The sequence below is a fragment of the Corvus kubaryi genome, unplaced genomic scaffold (assembly GCF_017639235.1).
Source record: "Corvus kubaryi isolate FWS band 111438036 unplaced genomic scaffold, C.kubaryi_AGA036_p1.0 37385, whole genome shotgun sequence".
NCBI lineage: Eukaryota > Metazoa > Chordata > Aves > Passeriformes > Corvidae > Corvus > Corvus kubaryi.
In genome coordinates this window covers 14,601,294-14,609,760 of record NW_024581127.1, presented here as the reverse complement: position 1 = coordinate 14,609,760, position 8,467 = coordinate 14,601,294, and positions in this window count along the sequence as shown.

Genomic DNA, 8,467 nt, shown 5'->3' with positions numbered 1-8,467 from the left:
GGCCGGGCAGGGCAGGCAGGGCAGGGCGGCCCCGCCGGCCGCGCGGTGCTGAAGGGACAGCGGCCGCCCCGCTCAGCGGCGGGAGGCGGCGGCACGCCCGCTCGTCATGGCGACGACCCCCGCGGCTGCCGCCCGCCCCCGCCGCTCCCACCTACCCCCGACCCGACCCCGCCGGCAGTGATCGGGGAGGGCGGGTGGGCCGCCGGGGGCTGCGGAGGGGCGGCCCGGCGGAGCTGGTGTGCCGGAGGTGTCTCCGCTCGCTCGCTCTCGCTCTTGCCCCCGCGCACCGGCGGCAGCGGCGCCGCAAACTCGGGTTTCCTCCCCACCGCGATCCTGCTTCACGCCAGCTCCGAGCGGCACAACCTCCCGAGGGGCGACGGGGGACGCCCACCCACGGGCGCAGTGGCTCCGAGCACCCGCGGACCCTCTCCCGAGGGGCGTCGCCCGCCCCCCGCCCCTCTCCCCCTCAACCTGCCGGGAAGGGACCGGGGGAGCGGGTGCCGCTACCCCGCCCGCCCGTGGCCCCAGCGGGTCCTCGCTGTGGCGCCTGGGCAGGGCCCCTGCGGGGACTGACAACAGGAAAGACGAGGACACTTGTCAGAGCAATTTGGTGTGAGGGGAGCGGAGCTGCGTGTCGAAGCTGCTCGCCGCCCCCTTAGTTGCAGTCTGGGAACCCCCGACCTCCGCACGCAGCCCTGCCAGCCATTTCGGGAGGGATCATCGTGAACGGCGGCACTTCGAGCAGGACGGGTGGGAGGGCTGACTTCCTTGCGCTGCTGCCCTTGGTGGGTAGAGTTTTCGTGCTAGCACATGGAATAATGTCCAGCTACATGGTCAGCGATGGCAGGATCCCTGCCCAGGCTAGAGGCGGCTGGGAAGAAATCTCCCTTCTCTTGCTCAACCCGGGGTGAGACTGAGTTTCTCCGGGAGAGGCTTGATCGTGACAATCCCTGCACACCTGACCCCGCAGGGGCCGACTGTGCAGAGCACAGATGCTGGGAGACAGGTGCTTTATGCCGGGATAACCTACATCGTCTCCTGCCAGCGGCCTCGTGGCCGCCTCTCACTCACGCTCTCACGTATCTGATGTACGGCTCTGCGGCTCCTGGAAATTGACCGCTGTCAGTTCTTCATAGGATTAGGGTGTGCAGGGGGATGAAGACTCCTCTCTTGCTTCCCCCAGCCCTGTCAGAGCCCCGAGCACTCCAGCCCTATGCATCACCTTCGGCTTGTTCCTCAAACCCTTGGGGAGGGAGAGAGGTTACAGCCTCCAGCTCCAGCCACACGAGCCCTATTTACAAGGAACCCCCAGTATTTAAGATCAGCCCTTTAAGAGCCCAGGAAACTGAGTGCAGACATGGAGTGGGGCAAATAAGTCCTGGTGTATGCCACTGGCTAGGTGTCCAAGAGCCCGCTCAGCTTTCCTACCTGGGGTGTTGTGATCATCCCACCACATCCCAGCACATCCCACCGAGGCTGGTGCATTGTGTGGCCAAAGACTCCACACCTCTGGGGACACTCCCACAGCGTGTGCATGGACCCACAGCACCCTCAGCCCCTCGGATAGGCTTCAGAAGATCCATGTTTCCGTGATGCTACAGTTGGTCTCCCCGCTCGCCTGTTCTTGGGTGGTGTGTGCTCTTGCTTTGCTCTCCTGCTGGTGAGCGCTTCTGCCTCCCTTTCCTACAGATGCCCTGGGTCAGGGCCCTGTGTTCCAGCATGCTTCACTGCATGTCCGGTGACATCCCAGGGGACGCTGAATCCACACGGAATTACGGACAGCAGGCTGCTCTCCTGGCCGGAGAAAGTGCTGCTCCTCTCAGCCCGGTCCCTCCAGCTCTTCCCCTGCTGGGAGGTGGCACGCAGGAGACAGAGACTGCACACAGCAGGCAGGAGGCTTTGCAAATGCAGGGGCGACCTGCCCGTTTCCCTGGAACAGCTGCGTTTCATGTCCAGAGAGGCAGCTTTCCTGCTTCCCAGTGGCAGTGTAGCTGCTGTGTGTTTGTGACAACCGCCCTCTCTCAGGGGTCTGCTGGCGAACCCCTCACTGGGGAGCTCTAATTATGCTGGCTTTTAGTGCCTGGGGCAAGGGGTGGCAGGACACAGGACTGGGAACCACCACGTTAAGATTTTTGAGTTGGATGCCCCACCACATTCCCCAGGGCTTGGATAAATCACAAAACTTCTCTATTGTAATTTCCCACTCACTCTTAGGAGAGCAAAAATAACTCATATTCCTCAGTAACATTACAAGGAATAGTGAACTGCTGCTGCTGGAAGTGCATTCAAGCAATGTCTGTGTGTTTTCACCAGCTCCTGCGTAGCTAGTGGGGGCTTTAAACATATTGAAACATCTTCAGCAAATTTGTAAAAAAAAAAAAATTCCTTTTATTTCTTATTCTTAAATTAAATATTTTTTCCCCCTAATGCTGCTTTGGAAGAAACTAAGTGGAGATATATTTAGAGGATTTCCAAGCTTTTATAAATTGTTCTCACCTTCTAAGCCACTTGTTTAAGAAAAAAGGGTTATAGGGAGTCTCATTACTCATTTATCCATCTCTGATCTTTATCTTGGAAAAATTGCTGGTCACTTTTCTAATTTGCATTTTCCCATTAAAAAACACAGCAAGGTTTGTGAAGAGATACTGGAGATAAACAGCAAAGCAATATAACTGCATAAGGATACAGCTCTCACTGGTCTGATATAACTCCTCCTGTAATTAGGACTAATAGACTCAGTCCAAGCATTTTGCTAATAAGGCTAAAATGCTTCCAGCACCCAAATTAGTAATCCAAAATCCATCTGAATTTTTTTGCAAGGGGCACACTCTGTTCCATGCCATATAAGCAGGTCTGTTACTGACCTAGTATTTTTGCCTTTCTCAACAGTAAGTACAGAAAAAATTGCTGTGGGCACACTATCACTGGTGTAATCTGAGGCAAAAGATACGTCAAAAGAAATCAGGTATGTCATTTTTGCACAAAATGAGCTTGTGATGTGTCAGATAAGAGCACATTTTGGGATGCACTGGTAGTACTCCAAATAAATACAAAACAACACTTTGTCTCCACTACCTTGTGGACACTTCTTGGACCATAGGGAATGCAAGAGCAGTGCTGAGATGGGACTGGGCTGGGAGCGTAAAGAAGCGTGAAAGAATTGCCTGTTGGAGTGGGGAGATGAATGAGTGATTCATATTACCCTAGGGCATTATTACAAAAGCTAAACTAACTTTGGGTTTGGTGGTTATAGTTTCTGACTGAGACTGTGTGTGAGAGACAGGACTTGTTTTATTGGTACATGTGGTACCATGTTATTTAAGGAATATCACAAGGTTCCAGTGCTGTGTAAAAATATGGCATGGGTACAGGTGCCCTTCAGGGCCAGGAACACTCAGCAACTGCAGTGTTTGACAATGCACCCTGCTTGGGGTTTGTGGTGACCTGAACCATGAGGGAATGTGGAAATTATTGCGATTCTACCGACTGACTCAGCGTAGGAAGCCGCTGCCTAAGAAGCCCTGTCCTCAGACAACACCTCCTGCCTGGTCCCTGTTGGCTCCCCCACCACTTCTACAGTGAACTAACACTGCTGAGGTCATGTTACCTTTGGAAGAAGTGCCATGCATTGTCACTTCTGGAAGAAGTGAAACTGCTACAAAACGACTAAATCTACGAGTGCTAATGAAATACTGAACAGGGTCTAAAGGAAGTTATGGGACCAAAGTCAGTAGTTTGATTGGCACGGTGGATATAGTGGGTAGATTCACTTTGAACTTGAGGACACAACTGTCTATTACACTGAAGGTGGAACTTTAGTCTGAACTTAATACTTACTGAAAGGTTTCCTGGGGCCAGATTCAAATGTACATTCTTGTTGACTATTTCCTTTTGTTCCAGATGGACTGGAAAATCCTGGAGTCTTAATGTGTTAGTTTAACATCAATAGATAAGGTCTGTTTTTCTTTCCAAAGGTGGCTGAGACCCTTCTGTGTTGGCATTTCTACTGTCACAACTGTTGACTGTGGCCAGTTAGCAAATATGTTTAAAAGAAATAAAAATAGTTTTGTGCATCATGCTCATTAAATACCAGAAAAGGACTGGTGCAGAACATCACCAAGTTTATAAGAATGAAGTTGAAAATGGATTTAAACAAATTCATAAAGGCTACATCAATTTCTGGATAATTTATCCAAATGATCTGAGTACAGCCTGAATTTGACAGAAACCCTGACTGAGAGAGAACATTGCAGAAGAGGGACCCTTCTAAACATACTTTGTTCTTACCCCCTCATGGCAGCAAGGTAGCCACTCTCATGATGCTTGGTTCCTGTCAGTCTGTGGCCAGCCTTTTCTAACTGGAAGTTTAATGAAAGCTGAGATTGTCCCTGCTTTTTTCATCTTTCAGTCATTCTCAAACCCCCATAACCACAGGCAGAAAAGAAGTGCCATTTGTTTATGAGCCTCCTCATTCTGTAAGTGCCCTGACTGACATGCCTGCTTTTCTTAGGAGGCAAAGGCTTTGCACAAGCTCTGTGGCATTTGCAGTATACAACTGGGGAGGGAGGAGAGTCAGACACTTCACTAAGCTATATGTTTACAAGGCAGTGATAATATCTGAAAACAGGCCTTCACTGTGACACAGTGGAACTCAGTAGACCACAGAAAGACCATCTGGCAGCTGAAGAAACTGAACCATGTACTGAACATGAATGGAACATTTCTTTTTGGCTGACAGCACCTCAACAGTGTGACAAATACTGTTCTTTTGTGGTGCAGTGATTGCATGAGCATTGAAGTTTTACTGTGATGACTGTGGTATTCTGCCTTTTGTTGTGAGTTGACCTCCTTAGTCACTGTTGTGCCTGCTCCACCTGATTCTTGACTCTGAGGGGCATGTGGCAGTATTTGCTTTTGGAAGCCCAGTGGGGAGAACTGTCTTCCTTAATAAATCACTATATCCCAGAATAAAGGAATGCAAGGCAAAAAAAAGGATTATTAGAAAATTGTGACTTTCTTTTAGTTAGATTGTAGAATTTCAACCTTCTTTCCCCTACTGAAAACCTCTGTCTGAGACAGGTGAAATGAGCCATACCTACAGAGCCCCCAGACTCCAGCTGAGCTGCAGCAGTAAGCATTGCCAGTAGCAATGAGCAGTGGGAAAGAGAGGGTTTCAGAGCTGCATTTTCAGATGGGCATTTGCCTGAATGGAGGTGGGAAGAAAGAGGATGTTGCTTGGATCTTGCAGGTTATGGCTATTAGTTTTAAAATGTGACTAAAAATCCTAGTTCTGTTATGTCAGTCAGCTGACATGGAGCATTTGAAGGCTATTTCGCTTGCATTTGGAACTTGCCCCTGTGTTTCTTCCCTTAAGATTCTCACACTTGTGTGTATCTAGAAAACAAAGCCATGGGAAATCCAGCTACAAAATAGCTCCTCTGGACAGATCCCCAGATCTGATATATTCTCAGTTGATTTGTTCTCACTGAGAACATGCCTTATGCTTAGATAGTGTGGTGTGTTTCGCCTCCATTTTTCTTCTGTGCACTTTTAAAGAAGATGGGAGAAATGCTTCTTGCTCTATGCAAATGAGAGAAAGCTCACCCAAAGCTAATCTGGGCCCTTTATCCTAAAAATAGAATTCAGATAATTTCATCTATCTATCTATCTATCTATGACACAGGAATCTCCAACTTAAATAAAAAAGCCCCAAGTTGAACACAAGCCGGAAGAGCAGTTCCTACTTGGAAACATAGTATTCAAAGAAAGCATGAATATGAGAAAGCCCCTCCTAGCTTACATCTGTTTCAGTCTGGGAGGAAAACTGATTTTGATTATGAAACCAGCATGCAGAAGGGCAGGAGTAGCCTCTTGAGCTGGGTGACCCAGCCTCACAGACTGTCCTTGCTGTCAGGAGCAGCAAAGGGCCATGCCATACTTTACACAGGTTAGTAAGCTCCAGGTCAGGGTTGTAAGGTGTTGTAATGCTGGGCCAGCTCCAATGTTGTTACCATTGGACATGTGGATCAGTATTATCTCCTTTCTTCTTCCTCAGTTTTTTGGGGGGAGTTTGGTGCTAGGACACTCTTAGCTAATCCCATGTTTTTCAAATAAATAGTAACAACATTGAAATTGTGTTGGTAACAGCCAGAAGAGACTGCTTCTGCTGCCAAACATAAATTATTAATCTGTTGACTCTCCCTCCTGACTCCTTGGATGAGTTTCTGCTGGGTGTCCAAATCTTCTCATCCATATAATCACACCATACAGCATATACCCAGGCATGAAACCTGCCACACTGCCCTTGCCTTTTGTTGCCCACCCTCATCACTAGGGATATTGGGAAGGATGGACTGATCATTTCATGGCCAGCACATCCACACAGTGTGAAGCCAGTCTGCAGTGGGCCAGGTAGAGCTTGGAATCATAATCATCTTTACTAACCTTAAAAAAAATTAGAGGAGCATTAAGAGAATCTTACATGTCATCTGTCCAAATGTATTTATTTTGCAACTGAAAACCTTAATGCCCAGCTAGATCAATGAGTGAGATAAAACAAAAAAGCAAAAGAAATGCAAGGCAGCCTTCCCTGCAGCTCCCAAAGGTTGTTTCTACAGGGAGAGGGCAGAAGGTGCACTATCTGCTTTCCATGCCTGAGTTGCCACTGCCATCCCTCCCTGACTGCCCAAACAATGATACGATATCTTGGTGATACAATATCTGGTGTCTATAGCCATATTCTAGCTTGAGAGAAGGCTTTACTGGATCTTCAGATGAGGCCATAGAGATTTAACTGGAAAGATTTTGGGGAGCTGACTTAATTATTAAGACCCAGTTCTGACCATAGAGGACCATCAGGGGCTCTAGCCTCCTGCATCGCAATATTTGTGCAACTCAGCACAGATTCAGAAGCTACTGTTTCCTGGCTTCTAAACAAAGGTCTCAGCTTCTTAAATATGAAATATTAGCATAGTCTGTTTTTTATGAAGCCACCCACCATCATATCCTTTGTTTTATCTTTGTGTTACTTGTGAAGGGTTTAGTTGTTGCCCTGAGGGCTCTGGTGTTCACTGTTCTTCAGTATCCATTTTATTCACTCTGTTTGCTCCATCAAGAGAAGAGCAAAGTTTGCCTCTGAACTCAGCCTGAGTGCAAAGAAACTTAAGGGTCCTGGATGACTAAAGAAATAGCAGCATGGGTCTGAAAAGGAGTGGTCCCAAAGTGACAGTACAGGTATATCCTTTTATATGCAGCCTAGTGTCGCCAAAAAGGAGTGAGTGAAAGCACATCACACTTAACCAGCTTCCTGAAGCTTCCCAAAACAGGTACTGTGAATATTTTCTCTCAGTTTGTGTGAACCATTTGCCACCACCTCATAAACCATCACATCCAGAGTTTGCCAGCTGAGATAAAGGTAAATCTATCTCTCCTTGAGATGTTTTTAGCACACTATCTGGAAGATATATGGCCATCACATGCTGCCAACAAAATATACTTCTGTACTGGCATCGCCTCCAGCAGCTTCTTTTTTTTTTTTATAACAATACAAAGAGAAAGATTTGTGTTGCACAAAGCCTTACTGTGAGATAGTGTAGTGGTTTGGGTTTTTTTAAAATTCTGTTTAGTGAAAAACAGTCAACCTTAACCATATATTCATTAATAACTGCCCACACAGCAAAAGGAATTTTAAAACTTCTCCATAACCTGCATAATGCTTATGTCCCATTTCTTAGAATGGGAGAGCACCTTCCACCCCTTTAGAAATACTAACAAATTATTTGCAGTAACAGTCTATCTCTGAGTCATTCACTGTATAACTTTGCCATGGCAGTACCTTGCTTGAAATGTATCTCAAATGCACTTTGGTCCGTAATTTATCCAAAAGGTCAAACTTGCCTGTCTAAGTATCTGATTGAGACTGTGTACATTCTTATATGCCTCCAAAAAGATTCTGGTTATAAAGAGGCCTCTCACTATTGGATGAAGGATAAAGAAACTATTTTCTTTGGATTCGATTCACTATGATATTTTTGGATCATATTTAAAGCAAGAACAAGTCAATTTAAAAAAAAAAAAAAAAAAGGATCACTAAATAAGACTCTAATTAATGTTTCCCACTGTTCTCATTGCTATCGTGGAACAAAAGGTTTTAAAATTTCTGAAACATGTTGGGACATCTGTGCTCAGTTTCTATACACAATGCAGAAAGTCCAAAACATCATGGGAAACCTTATTCTGAAGGGATGCCAGTCCAGATCCATGCTCTGAAGAGTTTCATATGGTTCAGATCAGTTTATAAAAAAACCCTCTGAACTGTTTTATCCTTAGCTAACATGATTTTAAACTTCAAATTTTTAACCTCTATTCAAGAAAGAACTTAACAATATGCTCAATTATAACCCCCTCTGCTTTTCAGAATCGTGCTTTTCTTCACTCTCCTGGAGTTTATTATTCCTATAATAAGGAG